The sequence below is a fragment of the Mauremys reevesii genome, linkage group 5 (genome assembly GCF_016161935.1).
Source record: "Mauremys reevesii isolate NIE-2019 linkage group 5, ASM1616193v1, whole genome shotgun sequence".
Classification (NCBI taxonomy): domain Eukaryota; kingdom Metazoa; phylum Chordata; order Testudines; family Geoemydidae; genus Mauremys; species Mauremys reevesii.
Genome location: NC_052627.1, coordinates 113,193,198 through 113,211,799, shown reverse-complemented (window position 1 = coordinate 113,211,799; position 18,602 = coordinate 113,193,198).

Sequence of the window (18,602 nt, the reverse complement as noted above, 5' to 3'; positions counted from 1 at the left end):
GTATTATGGTTTCGCTTTCCTTTCTGACATCAGAATGTACTGACATGCTTCCTCACTGGATCTCAGTTTCGCCCATGGAGACTAACTTGCCAATGGGGGATTGAGGCGGCACCATGGGGAGCTGGCCCTTTAAGAGGGTTTAAAGTTCAACTCAGTCCTGAGACACTCAATTTCTAAGAATAAATTCCATGTTCCTTCTTCCATGAAGATAAATGGGAGCTTATTCTTTAGTGAGAGTGGAATGATCAGGGCCCATATTAAATTGAAAAAGTCATATACTAACAGAACAAACCCCACTACAAATAGGGCAATATTCACCTATATTTGGGAGTGAATTTCCCAGTACTATGCTAATTGCTAGCTTTACATATGTTTGATTTATGCTTGCTCTTGCATGAGAAGCTTTGTAATAAAGACCAACCCCTGTTAAACCAATCACCTCTGTTCTAAAGTATCTGGGAAAAAATCATGATTGAAGAAACATGTTTGAACTGAAGCACTGCAAGTTGGGATCTAGGTTATTCACCTCTCATAATACAACAAGTAAATAAAGTGATAGCTGATTGGAGGTGAATGCTATAGAAGCAGTGGGCTGTTTTACTTTGCTTTTCTATGGTATTACAAATGAAAAAATATATACCAGTGCTTAGCAGCATACTTGAAAACACCACAAATAGCTCACACCTTTCTCCTCCTACAATAGCACAGTGTTAAAAGACTGACATGTTGAAAGGATAGCGAGGATTAAGGAACTTGCAGTATGTGTTATATGTGTAAAAGCACAGCACAGTCTATCTAATTTCCGTCCAAACATTCTTCCACCCAATAATAGAATAGGGGATGATAGGTGTCTCTTCTGTATCAGCTAGAGTACAAGAAGTAAATGAAATGGTGGGTAAGGATTGGCAGATTTGCTTCACTATAAGACAAAATGGTGGGATACCCTTTCCCCCCACCATTCTACATCCAAAACATTTGTCTGCTGTTGGGTAACTGGGACATAGAAGATCAGACATCTGTGTGCCAGATACATAAAGCAGTTTGACTCATACATCGGCAATACCTGCTATCTACCAGTTACCTTAAGATGTTTTGGGAGGGAAGGCACATGACAGTGTCAAGATTCCCATCACTGTTTTCTTTCCAATTCATTTTCAATAGCTAGGCTGGCATGACAAGGTGTATAAAGGTAGTTGAAGTCAACACACCATGTATCTATGTATGAGACTGATTTCTGAGAGATAAGGAGGTAGATGGGTCCATTATGTTACTATACAAGTCTGATTGAGTGGCAGGTTTACACATACACAAGACTCTTTCCGTTGTCTTTTTCTTTCTCTCAAAATTACACAGAAGTTTTCATTCTTTCCTTTCAAGTCACTGATGATATTGCTGTTCCTGGAGTAGACACTTCCCCACTGGGCCAGTACAGAACCAGTGTCTCAGAATCCTCTTAGTGTTGTACTGCTGGAAATACTGTCTTTATAATGTACAATTGAATTCCTAACCACTTGTGCTCATAAAAATTCCCATGGCATCTCATAGGAAAATAGAGGATTTATCCATGTCCTGGCCAAATCTCTAATTTGGGTCCTGCTCCCACTGGAGTCAATGAGAGTTTACCCACTGATTTTAGTGAAAACATATTTAGGTAGTTTTTCACACTTAATGTGCTCCCTGCTTTTTCCTCAGCTGCTGTGCATGGTGAAAAAGCTTTCGTAATCCACACAAGAAATGGTTGTGTTTCAGTAGTAGGCGCAGTAAAATGTGTCTCTGTATCCATACATGTGCAGTCCTTTAAAATGCTCTGGGATCCTTCAGAATGAAAAGTGCTGTATAATAGTCATTACTATTGCTCTTGGATAAAATTTTCAGAAGTGTCTAAGTGACTTAGAGCCTAAGTGCCATTGAATGTCAATGGGACTTAGACTCCAAGGTTACTTAGGTGCTTTTAAAAATTTTGCCTGTTACTGATATTGTTGTTATGATACTTGCTCATATGGTTCTCACAGCTTTCTCACAGGTAATATTTTGCACTGTTATTTAGAAAATGTCTCTCTTTCCCGCACTGTTGGTTTTTATTTTATTGCCCCTTCCCCCACTTTTAAATTTTTCCAATGATTTAAAGACATCTCTAAACTTGAAAGCTTAAAAACGAAACAAAGTTGAAGCAAGTTTGTTCTGCATCACATAAGCTCTGTGTTCAGACAGCACTAGGGAAAATGAAGTTCTCTAATGAAATGCCATACAATTCTATGCCCAAATGCAATAGCATTATCAGTGTAGTGTATACAAAGTGATAGCATGGTGTCTGTTCCCTAAGGAGCAGTAGATAAAGTAATCTAACAACAAGAAGGGACTTCAAACAGTAGGACTCAGCTAACAAAAATAAACACCACATCCCACTCTTTTTTTCTATTTTTTTTTTTTTTTTTTTTTTACATTTTCTTTGCACTTCTCAGCTTTCCCTTAGGAATATTTTTCCTTCCTCTGGGTTTCATGTTGTCATGGAGACTGGTATGTTAAGGTCTGAGGGACTGGTAACTGCTTATTTTCAATATTTCCTATTCACTATTGATGTGAACTAAGCAAAAGAAGATCTTATTTTTTCCCCAATAATTCCAGTAACTTTATAGTATGAAATCAGCTGAAGAGTTGGCAATATACTCATCTTTCCTGCTCTGTAGCATCTATATTTATCCAGGTGCTCTAATTAAATACTCTGTTAAGGACTCTTAGGTTTGAAGGTCCCAGTACTGTAGACTATGTCAAGTTGCTTACATTTGAGGGTCACTCTGGGTGAAATTACGGATGGACCCAAGAGGCAAAATTCAGATCTGGATTGTGACCCGCTCAGTTTTGGGGTGTTAAGGTCTAGGGCTTTGGTTTGACTCTACAGAGATGGCACCCACCCACCAAATTCAGATGTAGAGCCAAATTCTGAACAAAGTTTTGGAGATTAAGGGGAGTTCTTGTCCATGGCTTTGCTTCAGGGTCCAGCTCTATGTAAATGTTTCACAGAAGCATAGAAATCATCAAATCATAGACATGTAGGGCTGGAAGAGACCTTGAGAAGTCATCAAATCCAGCCTCCTGCACTAAGTCAGGAACAAATAAACCTAGACCATCCCTGACAGATGTCTGTCCAGGCTGTTCTTAAAAACCTCCAATGACAGGGATTCCACAGCCTCGATTGAAAGTCGATTCCAAAGCTTAGTTACCCTGTAGTTAGAAAAGTTTTCCTAATATTTAACCTAAATCTCCCTTGCTTCAGATTAAGCTCATTACTTCTTGTCCTACCTTCACTGGACATAGAGAACAATTGATCAGAGTTCTCTGAGTAACAGCCCTTAGCATATATGAAGACTGTTACCAGGTCCCCCCTCAGTTTTCTTTTCTCAATACTAAGCCTACCCAGGTTTTTTACCTTTTCCTCGTAGGTCAGGTTTTCTAAACCATTTATCATTTTTCTTGCTCGCCTCTGGACTCTCTCCAATTCATCTGCATCTTTCCTAAAGTGTGGCACCCAGAACTAGACACAGTACTCCATCTGAGGCACCACCAGTGCTGACTAAAGCAGGATACTTACCTCCTGCATTTTACCTACAACGCTCCTGTTAATAAGCTCCTGTTAATAATCAGCTCCTGGGCTGATAGCAGCGGCCCAGGAGCCGGCCAACAGGACTGCTAACAGGGGAGTTTGAGTGGGAGTTTACAGGGGGAGGCGGAAGGGGGCAGCACCGTGTCCCCCGAGTTCCCCAGGTAGGAACGCCGAGCGAGGCTGAGACAGCAGCAGCCATGAGCCAAGCAGCGGAGGATACACCGAGGATGAGAGCATGCAGCTGCTGCGGTATGTACATGGTTCTACCGGGGGACCCAGAACAGTACTATGTATGCATGAAGTGTCGCCTAATAGAGCTGCTGGAGGAAAAGATCCAAGGCCTAGAGCTGCAGGTAGAAACCCTGGTAGAGCATAGAAGGGGGTTTGAGCAGCTGATGGAGCAATGGCAAGCAGTGACTGAAGAGGAATGCCCAGGGGTACATGGGGAAGCAGGGGCTAAGGCCAGTGAGGGGGGACCGCCGGATGAGGAAGATGGGCGGTGGAAGCATGTGACCGTGAGAAGCAGGCCGAGAAAAAGGAGAGCCAGTGAGGGAGAAATAGAGCTAAGGAACAGGTTCGAAGGTCTGGAGAATGAGGAAGGGGTAAAGCAGATGGTAGCTGACGGTGGGAGGCCAAGGAAAAAGAGAAGAGCGGCTAGTCCGATAGAAAGAGGGGAGGAGTCTATGGAGGCAGCACCAAGTGTGGGCCAAGGGAGGATACAGGATGGCTTAACGGGAACCACAAGGAATGATAGGAATGGAAGGAGCTTGCAACCAGGGGGGACGGAGGATAGGTTAGAGGACCGCACTGACCCCAGGCAAAGGCAGGTCTACGTGATTGGGGATTCCATACTGAGAAGGTTGGACAGGCCTGTGACCAGGGCCGATCCGGAGAACAGAAGGGTGTGCTGTCTACCGGGCACTAAAATACGGGATGTGGACCTGAGGTTGAAAAGGATCCTAAGAGGAGCAGGTAAGAACCCTTTGATCATCCTTCATGTAGGAACGAATGACACGGCTAGATTCTCGCTAGAGAGGATCAAGGGAGACTATGCCAGGTTGGGTAAGACGCTCAAGGAAATTGAGGCTCAGGTGATCTTCAGTGGGATCCTACCTGTCCCTAGGGAAGGGCGCCAAAGGGGTGACAGGATCGTGACGATTAATAGTTGGCTGAGGGAGTGGTGTTACAAGGAGGGCTTTGGGATGTATGGGCACTGGGAGGCTTTTGGGGACAGACAACTGTTCTCACGGGATGGGCTCCACCTAAGTAGGGAAGGAAGTAGACTTCTAGGAGGGAGGCTGGCTCATCTGATTAAAAGAGCTTTAAACTAGACACTGGGGGGAGACGGTTGGGAGAGGTCCAGGTGCTTTCCACACCAAATTTATACATTGGGAGTGAGAACAACAGGATAACAACAGATATAGCCAGAGGGGAACGGTTAGGTGTAAGGAAGAGGGCGGGGGACGGATACTAGATCGACAGGTCATACTGGTAGTACTGTGTCCCTACCGAGTTGGGTGAAAAGGGTGAGAGGAGCCAAACAGCAAAAATTAGGATGTTTGTTCACCAATGCGAGAAGCTTAGGTAACAAAATGGAGGAACTGGAGCTCCTGGTCCGGGAATTGAAACCGGATATTGTAGGAATAACCGAAACATGGTGGAACGGTAGCCATGACTGGAGTACAGGTATGGAAGGGTATGTGCTGTTTAGGAAAGACCGATGCAAAGGTAAAGGTGGGGGAGTAGCATTGTATATCAATAATGAGGTGAAATGTAACGAAATAACTAGCAATGCAATGGATAATACGGAGTCTGTTTGGGCAATGGTCACATTGGGGAAGATAACTACTAGAGCCTCCCCTGGGATAGTGATTGGGGTGTGCTATAGACCGCCGGGATCTAGCCTGGATATGGATAGAGAGCTCTTTAATGTTTTTAAGGAGGTAAATACTAATAGGAACTGTTTGATCATGGGGGACTTTAACTTCCCGGATATAGATTGAGAAACAAATGCTAGTAATAATAATAGGGCTCAGCTTTTCCTAGACGTGATAGCTGATGAATTCCTTCATCAAGTAGTTGCTGAACCGACGAGGGGGGATGCCATTTTAGATCTGATTTTGGTGAGTAACGAGGACCTTGTTGAGGAAATAGTTGTAGGGGACAACCTTGGCTCGAGTGATCATGAGCTAATTCGTTTCAAAATAAATGGGAGGATAATCAAAATTGCATCTGAGACTAAGGTATACGATTTCAAAAGGGCTAACTTTACTAAATTAAGGCGACTAGTTAGGGAAGTGGATTGGACTAACATATTTAGGGATCTAAAGGCAGATGACGCCTGGGGTTACTTCAGGTTGAAGTTGCAGGAGTTGTCAGAGGCATGTATCCCGAGAAAGGGAAAACGGCTCGTAGGTAGCAGTTTTAGACCGAGCTGGATGAGCAAGCGTCTCAGAGGGGTGATTAAGAAAAAACAGAAAGCGTACAAGGAGTGGAAAATGGGAGGGATCAGCAAAGAAACCTACCTTATTGAGGTCAGAGGGTGTAGGGAAGCAATGAGAAAGGCAAAGAGCCGGGTGGAGATGGACCTAGCGAAGGGGATTAAAACCAATAGCAAAAGGTTTTTTAGCCATATAAATAGGAAGAAAACCAAGAAGGAAGAAGTGGGACCGCTTAAAACTTTAAACGGGGTGGAGATTAGGGATAATCTTGGAATGGCACAATATCTGAACGAATATTTTGCCTTGGTCTTTAATGAGGCTAATGAAGGGCTAAGGAATAGTGATAGAGGGACTGAAGGGAATGAAGATATGGGGGTAGACATTACGGTATCTGAGGTAGAAGCCAAACTTGAACAGCTAAACGGAAGTAAATCGGGGGGCCCGGATAATCTTCATCCTAGAATATTAAGGGAATTGGCGAGTGAAATTGCAAGCCCGTTAGCGATGATTTTTAATAAATCTCTAAACTCGGGGGTTGTACCGTTTGACTGGAGATTAGCTAATATAGTTCCTATATTCAAGAAGGGGAAAAAAAGTGACCCGGGTAACTACAGGCCTGTTAGTTTAACATCTGTAGTATGCAAAGTCATGGAAAAAATTTTAAAGGAGAGAGTGGTTACGGAGCATGAGGCCGATGGCAACTGGGACAAATTACAGCATGGATTTACGAAAGGTAGATCGTGCCAAACCAACCTGATCTCCTTCTTTGAGAAAGTAACAGATTTTTTAGACAAGGGAAATGTGGTGGATCTAATATCTTGATTTCAATAAGGCGTTTGATACGGTACCGCATGAGGAATTACTGGTTAAATTGGAAAAGATGGGGATCGAAATGAAAATCCAGAGGTGGATAAGGAGCTGGTTAAAGGGGAGACTGCAGAGGGTCGTATTGAAGGGGGAACTGTCGGGTTGGAGGGGGGTTACCAGTGGAGTTCCTCAAGGTTCGGTTTTGGGTCCGATTTTATTCAATCTATTTATCGCTGACCTGGGAACCAAGAGTAGGAGTGGGCTGATAAAGTTTGCGGATGACACCAAGTTGGGAGGTATTGCAAATTCGGAAAAGGATCGGGATATCATCCAGGGAGATTTGGATGACCTTGTAAACTGGAGTATTAGTAACAGGATGAAATTCAATAGTGAGAAGTGTAAGGTTATGCATTTAGGGATGACTAACAAGAACTTTAGTTATAAGCTGGGGACGCACCAGTTGGAAGTAACGGAGGAGGAGAAGGACCTAGGAGTCCTGATTGATCGTAGGATGACTATGAGTAGGCAATGTGATGTGGCCGTTAAAAAAGCTAATGCGGTCTTGGGATGCATTAGGCGAGGTATTTCTAGTAGGGATAAGGAGGTGCTAGTCCCGTTATATAAGGCGTTGGTAAGACCTCATTTGGAGTATTGTGTGCAGTTTTGGTCTCCCATGTTTAAGAAGGATGAATTCGAACTGGAACGGGTACAAAGAAGGGCCACTAGAATGATCCGAGGAATGGAAAGCCTGTCGTATGAAAGGAGACTTGAGGAGCTCGGTTTGTTTTCCTTAACCAAAAGAAGGATAAGAGGAGATATGATTGCACTCTTTAAATATATCAGAGGGATAAATACCAGGGAAGGAGAGGAATTATTTCAGCTCAGTGCTAATGTGGCCACGAGGACAAACGGATATAAATTGTCAGTCAGGAAATTTAGGCTTGAAATTAGACGAAGGTTTCTAACCATCAGAGGAGTGCAATTCTGGAACAGCCTTCCAAAGGAAACAGTGGGGGTGAAGGACCTCCATGACTTTAAGATTAAGCTAGATAAGTTTATGGAGGAGATAGTATGATAGGATAACGGGCTTAGTCAATAGGTCAATTAAGTGCCACACTGGTAATTAGTACAATGGGTCAATGATAGGATATTGTTAGCCTTTTTCCAGAGGGTATGGCTGGAGAGTCTTGCCCGCATGCTCGGGGTTCAGCTGACCACCATATTTGGGGTCGGGAAGGAATTTTCCTCCAGGGTAGATTGGCAGTGGCCCTGGAGGTTTTTCGCCTTCCTCCGAAGCATGGGGCAGGGGTCGCTTGCTTAAGGAGTGGGTGGATCGGTTTATGTGGCCTGCATCTTGCAGGAGGTCAGACTAGATGATCATAATGGTCCCTTCTGATCTTGAATTCTATGATTCTATGATAATAAGACCCAGAATGATACTAGCTTTCTTTGCAGCTGCATCGCATTGACGACTTTTATTGAACTTGTGATCCATTATAAACCCCACATCTTTTTAAGTAATACTATCACCTAGCCAGTTATTCCACATTTTGTAGTTGTACATTTGATTTATCCTTCTTAAGTGTAGTACTTTGCACTTGTCTTTATTGAATTTCATCATGTTGAATTCAGACCAATTCTCCAATTTGTCAAGGTTGTTTTAAATTCTAATTCTGTCTTCCAAAGTGCTAGCAACCTCTCCCAGCCTGGAGTCATCTGAAAGTTTTATAAGGATACTCTCCACTCCATTATCCAAGTTATTAAAGAAAATATTGAATAGTCCTGGAGCCAGGACTGACTCATGCAGGACCCCACTAGATACATCCTTCCAGTTTGTCAAGAACCATTGATAACTACTCTTTGAGTATGATCTTTCAACCAGTTGCGCACCCACCTTACAATTATTTCAACTAGACCACATATCCCTAGTTTGCTTAGGAGAATATCATGTGGGACTGTGTCTAAAGCCTTACTAAAATCAAGATGTATCAAATCTACTGCTTCCCCCCTTCACTAGGCAAATAACCCTGTTTAAAGAAGGAAATTAGCTTGGTTTAGCATAATTTGTTCTTGACAAATCCATGCTGGCTATTCCTTATAACCCGATTATCCCCCAGGTGCTTACAAATTGATTTTTTTTAGTAATTTGTTCCAGCATCTTTCTAAGTATCAAAGTTAGGCTATTTGATCTATACATTCTCATGTCCTCTTTGTTCCCCTTTTTGATGGTAGATACTATATTAGCCCTTTTCCAGTCTTCTGGGACCTCACCCATTCTCCAGGAGTTCCCAAAAATAATTGCTAACAGTTCCAAGATTGCTTCAGCTCATTCCTTGAGTACCTAGGATGAATTTAATCAGACCCTGCCAACTTGAATACATCTAACTTACTGAGTATTCTTTAACCTGATCTTTTCCTGTTTTGGCTTGCATTCCTTCCTTCTTGTTGTTAATATTAATTGTGTTGAGTATCTGGCCATGTTTAACCTTTTTAGTGAAGACTGAAGCCAAATTGCATCATGCACTTCAGCCTTCTTGATGTCATCAGCTATTAGCTCTCTTTCCCCGCTGTGTAGAAGATCTATGGCTTCCTACATCTTTCTCTTGCGTCTAATGTATTTTTAAAACCTCCTCTTATTGCCTTTTTATGTCCTTTGTTAGGTGTAATTCATTTTGTGCCTTAGCCTTTCTGATTTTGTTCCTACATGCTTGTGCTATTCTTTTGAACTCCTCCTTAGCAATTTGGCCATGTTTCCACTTTTTGTAGGATTCCTTTTTGATTTTCAGGTTACTATAGAGCTCCTCATGGAACCATATTGTCCTTTTATTATGATTCCTGACTTTCCCTCACATGAAAATAGTTTGCGGTTATGCCTTTATTATTGCCTCCTTAAGAAACTGCCTGCTGTCCTGAACTCCTTTTTCCTTTAGATTTCCTTCCCATGGGACATTACATACCAGTTCTCTGAGTTTGTTAATCTCTGATTGTTTGAAGTCCATTGTCCTTATTCTGCTGTTCTCATTCCCTCTTTTCCTTAGAATCACGAAATCTACCATTTCATGATCACATTCACCCAAATTGCCTTTCACCTTTCGATTCTCTACCAATTCCTCCCTGTTGATTAGAATCAAGTCTAAAATGGCTGTCTCCCGAGCTACTTTCTCCACTGTTGTCCCCAATACATTCTAAGAACTTACTGGAAATGTTGTGTTTTGCCATATTACTTCTTTTCATGAATGAGAAAAGAAAGAGGAAGAATAGAGAAAGGTTGGAAGAGAAAAGTTATTAAAATATAATTGAAGAGCCAAGGAATCAGGTTTGATACAACTGGGGGATAGGAAGAAATCAAAATGGCAGGACAAACTCCTGAAAAAGGCAAAAACAGATTAGTGAGAAAACCAGAAAATCTCCCAATACATTAGCTCGGCATCTAAAATTGGTCAGATGCTCAGAGTACTGTCATCAGAAATATTTTTTTAAATAATGACCATTATTTTGATTAATACATACAATTGGTTCTTATCTTAAATTTTGTGATGGGCAGGATGCCTAACTAGGCACGGCCACATCTCAACACTTAGGTCATATAACTTAACGAAGATAAAACACATTTATTTCTATGCAATAGAATAGAACAAGTTTTCAAATATTTTATCCAAAATAAAAAGAATTGAGAACATATAGCAGGTGTCAATATCAGAACAGCTTGATTTTTTCTAAATATTTGGGGCTAGAGTTCACCTGATTTTAACTAATCCATATATTTGAATCACAAGATGTAAAGAAACCAATGGTTAGCTAAAGAAATGCCATGTTAATAGATTATATATGGGTGTGTGTGTATAATTGTGTGTGTGTTTTATATACACATATAAATACATACATACTCTTAACATTTTCTTTCTGTACTTTGACAGAGGTAGACTGACTACTTCTTTTCACATGTTTATGCACATGCTGTTCAGGACTGTTGTGGGATATTTTCCCCCTATTTCTATTAAGATTCTCATATGGCTCCCATCACCATTTTAGCTGAGCTCCTAATTCTCTTAGCTTCTAATCCATGAATTGTTGTTTATTTCTTTGGAAGGGTTTGGGGTAGTGGGTTTGTGCATCTTGAATGTTTACCCCTCACCATGTGACCCATTTTCAATCAATGCATCTCATTTTCTTTTCCATTGGTCCTGGTAACTTACATATCTTTCCAGCCCTGATATGGGAGGAAAATTAATCCATACCTAGGTAGTTTTCCTTTAATGGTTCTTGGCTGGCCATTGCATAACAAACTTGACTGGGAATGAATTGCTGCTTTTCATCTCTTAGGACATATACTATAGGCCTCATTTTGATGAAAAGGAACCTTACTATCTCAGTCCACAGGGAATCAGTTTTAACAGGAATTATATGCATGAATCTATATACACTGAGATGAGAAAATACCTGTACAAATATTTTTGTAGGTGTTGTCTTGAAGCCAGCCAATCTGTGTTCCACTCCCTAAGCTGCCATACCTTAGAATATCTCAGCTGGTTAGCTAGATCAATGGCTATAATTCCTATAATAGGCTAAGAAACAGAGCCAACAGCATTTGATCTCTTCCCAGTCAAAGAAGTAGAACTAAACTCCGTCGAGGAAACATTAGGCCAAGGGCTTATCAAAATAGGCCTTATGTGCCTTTTACTATAAAATCTATTTAAATTGTACATAAATACACAGATGAATTTTGATTCCTTCCCAATTCAAGATGAAAGAGAGACCCTGCAATGAGCTCTTGACACTCATTAGCATATTCAAGAATATGCTATTCAATTAAAAACCTAAATGAAGTGTCTTGGAAGGAAAACAATTTGCTAGCTGATTCACTAAAATGACAAATGATAAAGAAAATCAGGGTGATGGTTCAGCAGAACTGGGTAAATAATTGCTTTGCTATAGCTACTGTATACAAGTCAAAAGTGCTAAGTAAAGAAGTGCCAATAGCCCTTGTTTGTACCAGGTATTTGCAGGACAAGTTCTGTCATCCCATTGCTCGTATGTTGCTACAATTAGCTATATTTTCATAGGTTGTCCTTAAGTAGGGAGCAAGCAGGAATGAGATGTCCACTATTAAAAAGACACTTTCAAGGCTATAAAGCTAAAAATATTGACCTACAGCACCTTGACATTATTTCAGAGAAGATTGGACTGATCTTTTGGACCCCTGAGGTGTTTGTTTTATTTTAAGAGATTTTATTTTCAGTTTTTTCATGCTGCTTTGGAAATTTACCAGCCACAAGCCAAGGCCTGACTTTGCCAGGCGAACAATAGGCCAGGAGTCACACGCACACCATCTCAGATAAAAAGGCCAAACCATCCTGTGCTTTTGCCTGATGTGCAGTGATGGTTTATGTAAGAAAATATCATAAAAATGAAAGTGCATTGGCCATGATGTGCAAGTGGGGCTAAGCGGTACAATGCCATGCTACGAACAGCAGTGCTAAAAGCAACCGGCACGTTGTGAGCAGGGCTGAGAATGCAACAAAAACTGGAGGTTATAGTAAAAGAATAAAAATAGAGATGCCCAGAGTACAGTGATTTACATTATGGGATCCCAACAAAATGAAGTGGATACAAAATAAACACAGGTAAATACTGCATGAAGGACAATATGTTCTGATCATCTGTCAATTTCCAATTTGTCTGGGTCTCATCATATCGAGGCATGGCACAGAGCAATATACAGGCCTCTCTTTCCTTCTGTATGACCTGCACTTCTATCCCTTTTGCATATATATGGAATGCTGCATTGTATATGTAGTACGTCCTTTCCAGCCGTATTTCCACTGCTGTGGGGCATGTCTGTGTGCTCACCCCTTCCCTTTGCTGTCTAAAAACTGATTATACTGTGATTTGAACCAGAATAAATGGTGGATTCTCTGTAACTTGAAGTCTTTAAGTCAAGATTTGAGCACTTCAGTAACTCAGCCAGAGGTTATGGGCCTGTTACAGGAGAGGGTGGGTGAGGTTCTGTGGCCTGAGATGTTCAGGAGGTAAGACGAGATGATCATGATGGTCCCTTCTGGCCTTAGAGTCTATGAGTCTAATCTTGGCGCACAGAGAACAAGGTGTGCTAAGGAAGGACTCAGCTGGTCAGTGGCCACACCCTCCTGATGAGTGGTCTCAGGCTTGGAGGTGGGAGCAATGAAAAATGCTTATTTGCAATCCTTGGGGATAAACCAATGAGGAAAACCAAAACTCTGTTTATACTTGTGTGTAATTCAATTTCATCTCATTTGGAACATGACAGAAAGATGAAAACTAAAATGAAAACAGCTTTTAAATTAAAGACAACCTTTTAAATCAATCAACATTAAAGAATAATTTAACTGGAACAATAAGTGAATGACATGCACTATTGCTTGGAAACTTTTGAAATCCTAGCTCTGTAAACAAAATTAAAATTTTCTATAATTGTGTATTGATGGGATTTATTTAATTGTTCACATTCTTTGTAACTATAATACGTAGGTTGAATACTGTCTCCCACTTATACTGCCCCATAAAGTTACTGGACACTTACTCCTATCTTTCAACCTTCCTCTAATCTTCTCACAACACAATATTTAGTTCCTTTGACACAGAATATCCAAATTATATAGAATTTGTAAGTAAATCTACTCTTTCTTTAATAGACAGCAAGCTCTAAGGCTCTGCAAATGATGACTCCCAGAAGGTTTACAGAAGTGAGCTTTCAGCATGAACAGAGCCCAATTTTCAATTATAAATGGTATATGTATGACATCTAGAGCTCATATTTGGATGCCCAAATAAGATCTTAAGTGCATAAAATCCCATTTTATATGCCTACATGCCAGTTTGTGGGATTTGGACACCCTATTAAGGAGCCTATGTTTGAACACAGGGTTAAAAACAAACCTTGCAAACAACAGTTCTCCACTACGTTTCACTGAGAATGCCAATAAAAATAAGTGCCAATAAGGCTAAATTATAGGTTTTAGTCATAATTTTTTTCCCTCAGTTTCACACTTGGTTGCACAGTAGAACACATTAAAAATGGAATTGACCTATACATGAAGTGTGGTTTTGCACTTCCTCATTTCCTTTACTTCCATATACCTCAGTCATGCACCTGTGGTGTGCCCAATTCCAGGAATACAGATACAGTTGTTTAAAATGTGTGTGTGTGTGTCACTGTCAGAAGGCTCAATTGAAAATACCCACTAAAATAGAGTATCAATCATTATGAGCATGAAAAACCTAAATGGTGTGTTCAGATTGTTTGGGCTAAAGTATATAAAAGGCACCTTTTAATTACAAATTACACTGCCAATGATGCCTGTCTGAACTACCATCTTCTCCCTATAAATGTCTCTTGTGCTTTCTTCTTTACCACTCCTTAGGCCTGGAATACCTTGCTTGAAAGCTAGCCTCTCTCCTCCTTGAAATCTCTACTCTATGTTTCTGCCATAACACCTACAAGAAATCAACCAGTTTTAAATGGCTAAACTGAGGGGTATTTGGGGCAGATGCCTAAGGGATAATTGGAGAAAGTAAATATTTAGGTATTTAATTATGTAGCCAATTATTTCATTTTATCAGAAAAAACCCAATGAGGGGTACTTGTGGCACCTTAGAGACTAACATTAGCATGCTGTTATATATAATCATCATAGGTTGAATAGATGTAAATTGTAGAATTAGAATTATAGAAGTATAAGATTGATAAGTATTCTGAAGTGATAAGTATGGATTAAGTATCTAAGTAGGGCTGAAATGCAAGGCCTTAGGCTGTAAGATGTCAGTTTAGCCACACTAGGCCTTAGAGTTAAGAAATGCTTGACATAAGTGACCAAAGAATGACCCTATGCCACAAGATTATGGGAATAGATGTACCAACGGGTGGTATTGTGAAAAACTGTCCACAAGATTAATTTTGGATCACAAAATGCCCTAGAGGCACTTTTGTTTCTACCACATGCCCCAGCCACTCGGTGCACTATGTGCGCAAATGCTAATGAGAATAAAAGGAACTATAAACAACCTATGAAAAATGGGCACCCCAGTATTCTTGGGGGATACAGTACAAATGAGGGAAAAGAGGGTGGACACCTTCATGCACATGCATGGGGTATGAGGTACAGTGAGAATCATAAGATAAAAGAGGGTTCCTGGATAGCGTAAAATGAGTTCCCTATGGGAAAACTCCAACAGGAACCATCCCTCTACTGATGATCAATTGACAAGGCAGCCATGAGACCCTAAGAATGTCATTAAGGATGTGAGTTTGACTATCTTTGTAACTTGTACATAGGTCTTTATAGGATTTGTATATGCTTGGGTAATCATAACCTCAATTGTAACTTTAATAAAACTTGTAAAACAGACTAGATCTTGTACTTGTGAAATGTATGTGTGGCCACTATCCTTGGTCTTTATGAGTTCCTAGAGATTCTAAATCTGAAACAAGTAGTGCAGGTGACTTTCACTCTTTTGAGCTTGAAACTGTAGCCACCAGAGCCGAACCCATGGTGGTGTAATATAACATTACTAAATTCACTTTAAATAAAATAAAAGGCTACAATTACAAAACCAGTAAAAAGAAATGTATATGAATAAAAAAGTTGTTTACATTTGAATATTTTCCTTTCCATCATCCTTCCTGTGTTGCTGTTCTTAAATCTCTGAAGGAATTATTTTTTACCTCTATCTTTGTACAGCAACTAGGACAAAGGGGCATTGATACTGACTGGAATTTCTGGGTGCTGCTCTAATAGAAATATTAAATAATGAGAATAATAATTTATGTTGTCTCATGCAGTCACTGCAAGGCTAATTCTATTCCTGTGGAAGGCCTTGGGGCTAATAACCTGGCTTCACTGAAGTCAATGGCAAAACTCCCATTGACTTCAATGGGACCAGGATTTCATTACCACTAACTTCAATGGGTGCAGGATTACACCTTTTTTGAGTAAATCCACCTTTGATATCTGCTTAAATGTTAAGCTCAACTAGGACAAGTAATCAAAGCTCAGATATAATCTACACAGGAATCCTTACATGAAGTCGAACAATTAATAGTGAGAAATACTACAATAAACCCTTTTTCATGACTAATGGATTCCCCTTTTTGGATTTCTAAACATGACTTCTACCTAGACATCTGCCACTAGGTAGTAGACCTGATGCATAATAACCATGCTCAGTTCAGGAAATATCCATTATTCATTTCCAAAGTACCTTCTGGCTGATCTACTGAATCACCTTCTGTTTGAGAGTTTATGAGTAGATTGAATTAATCCTTTATGCAGCAGAGGCTGAATATCTACATGTTTGATTTTAGTTTTATCCTTTGCTGTGTTCCATGGTTGTGTAACTGCAGCTGACATCAAGGTAAGGCTTGGGAATTTCCCACAGGAAATGCTTGCTCCAGTATGAGTAGGCACCCTCTTGTTGTCTGCTGTTGGTGTTTAATTTTGAACACCAAACATTCCTCCCTTCATATATCTAAAAGTATTTCTGTTCTGTGATTAAGGCTGGTATTAGATGACCTTTACTCTTCTTTCCCTTACTTTCCTCTTAAGAGTTAAATGAAAGCCTTCCGTTCCTCTACAGGGTACTTAGAACTACGGCACTATGGCGCTAGCAGCAGGTTGGTTTCATTATACTGATAGGATACATGTGCTGTTTTTTATCTCTAGCATTTTCTCAGTAATTCAGCACTTTAAAGTCTCAGCTGTCTACCGATCTGCAGACAATTGTTTGGTGTAATACTATCCGGAAAAAGCTGATAAAATGCAGATGTGACTAGGTCTCTGAAATTTGTGGTTTGCTAAGTGGGTTTTTTTTTTCTTCTTCTTCTTCTTCTTTTTGCCATTCTTGCCCATGGCAAGTCAGCTTCCCTGCCAGGCATGAAGGCAGAACTTTTATTGAAATGTTGCAAAGAGGAGGTAATTGCTAAAAATTTTCTATAATTAAGGAAGTTAGTTGAAATGCAAAGCAGCAAAGTTACAATTTTTTAACCTCCCTGCCACATTTTTTTGTTTTTTTTTTAAATCATATCCATTGGCAACCTCTCTCTGTGTTTTGGCCAATCCATGTCTAATAGTTTTCCTTTTCCAAAAATGTATGTATAAGTGTAGATCTCTGACAACTTTGTCCAAATACTGTTTTAGCAGACTATTTTCAACCCTTTTGCTAATGAAAAACCAATGGCCTGGTTTTCAAAGGTGCTGATCTCTTATAGCTCCTGTGGGGCTCATCTACATAACAAGATCTGATTGTTTGAAAAAGATTGGGAACAGTACAGTTAGACGGCAGGATACTACCATGACTTGCATCTGAAGAAGTGGTTTTTTTACCCACAAAAGCTTATGCCCAAATAAATCTGTTAGTCTTTAAGGTGCCACCAGACTCCTCGTTGTTTTTGTGGATACAGACTAACACGGTTACCCCTCTGATACTTAGTGGTTAGTGTAGACCAGGACAAATTATATTTAGCATAATAGTATCAACTCACTATAATTAAATCCTGACTACCACTTTTCCTGGGCTACACTGACTTCTAAGTCATGGTCAGCTTCCTCTGTGTCATTCAACTCAATTGATCACAATTTGAAAATCACAAAATCTCAAATATTGCTGAAATTGTATAACTTGGACTATGTATGGTGTCAATTTCCTTGTTAGCACTATTTACTTTGATTAAGTGAAGTTGCTGTGTAACATTTTCCAAAGGCATGATCTATATACAATATTTGGACCAGCAGGTCAATTGGGGGTGTGATTTTTTTTAACTGATAATTATACCGTGAAACTTCTAGTGTGCATGCAGTTATAACAGTATAAAGGTACCATTTATACATTGGGGGGGGGGGAATTGTACCACTTTAAATATACAACTGTACTTAAAGTGGTATACCTTTTGTGTGTAGACAAGACCTTAGAGATAAAGTCCCATTTTGAAAAGGGATTTAGGCACTTAAGAGCCCAAGGCCTGGTCTACACATAAAATTTAGATCAGCCTAGCTATGTGACTCAGGACTATGGAAAATTTTGTGCCCTGAGGTCCGTAGTTAGATCAACCTAACCCTGGTGTAGACACAGCTAGGTTGATGGAAGAATTCTTCCATTGATCTAGGTACCCCCTCTCAGAGAAGTAAATTACCTACATGGATGGAAAAACCCTTTTTGTCTATGTAGGAAGTATCTATCCTACAGCACTACGGCTGCAGAACCTACCCATGACATTGTAGTGACTGAAGTGTACGCATACCCTTGGTGCCACTGACTTTCAATTAGACTTTTGGCTCCTGAGCGCTTTAGTCGCTTTCAAAAATGGGATTTAGGCTCCTAAGTCACTTGAGAACTTTAGAGAGTTTTAGCCCCTGTCAATGAATGTTCCAAACGGATGAACATTTCCATAAGAAAAGTATCTTCTGGGGTGGATGGAGGGGAAGTAGGAATTTGCAGAAAAGTGCTGATTGGCATCTGTGATTCACACACGGCTTTAGTGATTTATGCACTAGACAGGGTATCCATTCCAATTCAAATGAAAAGCCATCTTGCAATTAAAGGCTCAGTTTGCAGTTCCTGATTTCTGAAGGAAGAGGGCGTTTCTATTTATTTCAGAAACATTTAGTGGTTACATGCATGGCTGGCAGCAATTTCCCACAATGTGTAAATTAGTCAATCCCAAAGTCAGTAAACTTTTGCTTTGAAGTGGACATTAATGAAGTGCACCATTAGAGCCTAAT